The sequence below is a fragment of the Salvelinus namaycush genome, chromosome 23, assembly GCF_016432855.1.
Source record: "Salvelinus namaycush isolate Seneca chromosome 23, SaNama_1.0, whole genome shotgun sequence".
Classification (NCBI taxonomy): Eukaryota; Metazoa; Chordata; class Actinopteri; order Salmoniformes; family Salmonidae; genus Salvelinus; species Salvelinus namaycush.
This window is the reverse complement of record NC_052329.1, coordinates 4,916,368-4,918,971: the sequence shown is the minus strand read 5'-3', so window position 1 is coordinate 4,918,971 and position 2,604 is coordinate 4,916,368.

Genomic DNA, 2,604 nt, shown 5'->3' with positions numbered 1-2,604 from the left:
CAAACATGAGGTAGTAAGCAGCCTATCAGATGGAAGGAGAAACTAGTGATCAAACATGAGGTAGTAAGCAGCCTATCAGATGGAAGGAGACACTAGTGATCAAACCTGAATTAGTAAGTAGCCTATCAGATGGAAGGAGACACTAGTGACCAAACCTGAGGTAGTAAGTAGCCTATCAGATGGAAGGAGTAACTAGTGACCAAACCTGAGTTTGTAAGCAGCCTATCAGATGGAAGGAGAAACTAGTGACCAAACCTGAGGTAGTAAGTAGCCTATCAGATGGAAGGAGACACTAGTGATCAAACCTGAATTAGTAAGTAGCCTATCAGATGGAAGGAGAAACTAGTGACCAAACCTGAGGCAGTAAGTAGCCTATCAGATGGAAGGAGCAACTAGTGATCAAACATGAGGTAGTAAGCAGCCTATCAGATGGAAGGAGTAACTAGTGATCAAACATGAGGTAGTAAGTAGCCTATCAGATGGAAGGAGAAACTAGTGATCAAACATGAGGTAGTAAGCAGCCTATCAGATGGAAGGAGAAACTAGTGACCAAACCTGAGGTAGTAAGTAGCCTATCAGATGGAAGGAGTAACTAGTGATCAAACATGAGGTAGTAAGTAGCCTATCAGATGGAAGGAGAAACTAGTGATCAAACATGAGGTAGTAAGTAGCCTATCAGATGGAAGGAGTAACTAGTGATCAAACATGAGGTAGTAAGTAGCCTATCAGATGGAAGGAGACACTAGTGATCAAACCTGAGGTAGTAAGCAGCCTAGCTTTGGTAGACAGTCAAACAAACTTGTGTGATTTCCAGATTTTTGAAAAAAACGCAAAGTAATATAACTGGTAATATAACATGTTACCTTCCACACAAAGTAATATTGTAAAGTAACGTGTTACTTTTGTTAAATGTAATGAATAATATGTAATGTCTCACTTTTTTACCTAACTAATCCCAGCGCTGAATTGAAGTATTTCATTAGTGAACATGACTTTGTAAGGCCAGTGATGTGATGAGACAGTGAACAGACAGAAGAGCTGTAGTGCCGTACATGGCCACCAGATGAGGAAGAGGGAGAGTAAACAACAACACATGGGGTGAATTAGACTCACTGGACGTGGTGCCAGTTCTCAAAGCCATGTATTTAATAACGGGCTCCGCCAGCCATTCCCTATCCCACAGCCTTGTTGGGTGTCCATTCACTGGCTGTATCCCAATACAATGAAGTCACTTACCATCCTTCCACAGTTTGTACCTGTGGCTGGGACTTGTATACTTTATATATACTTTGTACCTATTGGTGGTGTTTAGTCAGATTGCTGTTTGCAGTTTGAGTCGTGTTTGTGTCCCACTTCCCAGTACAGTGAAGTGTTGTGTCAGCAATGTTGTGGTGAGTAGCAGGGAGAGGGACAGGATCATGACGAGGAACACAGTTTGTAGGACTTAAGCGTGTTTGAGCTGTGGCTTCCTAAGAATGCTTCTATTTACTGTGACAGACTCAAGAGTCATTCTGTCTAACTTTCTTTACCAAGTCACCCACAAACAAAACCCCAGATCCAAGGAAATGTAAGGGTAAACCACTGAATTGTTTTAGAAAACAAATCATGTTCTTTTGCCATTCAGACAGACAAACAGAACTCGGACAGACAGAAATACTGTGTATACAAGGACAACCAGTACCGAATCCTACTGGAGATGATCTGTCGATGTCCATTGTCATCATCTGTAACTTAGAAAAACTTGTCAAAATCTTTTTGATATTATTTATTTTATTTCACCTTTATTTAACCCAGTAGGCTAGTTGAGAACAAGTTGTCATTTACAACTGCGACCTGGCCAAGATAAAGCAAAGCAGTGCGACAAAAACAACAACACAGAGTTGCTCATGGAATAAACAAGCGTACAGTCAAAAACACAATAGAAAAATATATATACAGCGTGGGCAAATGTAGTAAGGGGGCAAGGCAATAAATAGGCCAAAGTAGTGAAGTAATTACAGTTTAGCAAATTAACACTGGAGTGATAGATGTGCAGATGATGATGTGCAAGTAGAACTACTGGTGTGCAAAAGAGCAAAAGATGTAAATAAAAACAATATGGGGATGAGGTAGGTAGATTGGATGGACTATTTACAGATGGGCTGTGTACAGCTGCAGCGATCGGTGAGCTGCTTAGATAGCTAATGCTTAAAGTTAGTGAGGGAGATATAAGTCACCAACTTCAGCGATTTTTGCAATTCGTTCCAGTCATTGGCAGCAGAGAACTGGAAGGAAAGGTGGCCAAAGGAGGTGTTGGCTTTGGGGATGACCAGTGAGATATACCTGCTGGAGCGCGTGCTACGGGTGGGTGTTGTTATGGTGACCAGTGAGCTGCGATAAGGTGGAGCTTTACCTAGCAAAGACTTATAGATGACCTGGAGCCAGTGGGTCTGGCGACGAATGTGAAGCGAGGGCCAGCCGACGAGAGCATACAGGTCGCAGTGGTGGGTGGTATATGGGGCTTTGGTGACAAAACGGATGGCACTATGATAGACTGCATCCAGTTTGCTGAGTAGAGTGCTGGGGGCTATTTTGTAAATAACTTCGCCGAAGTCAAGGATAGTC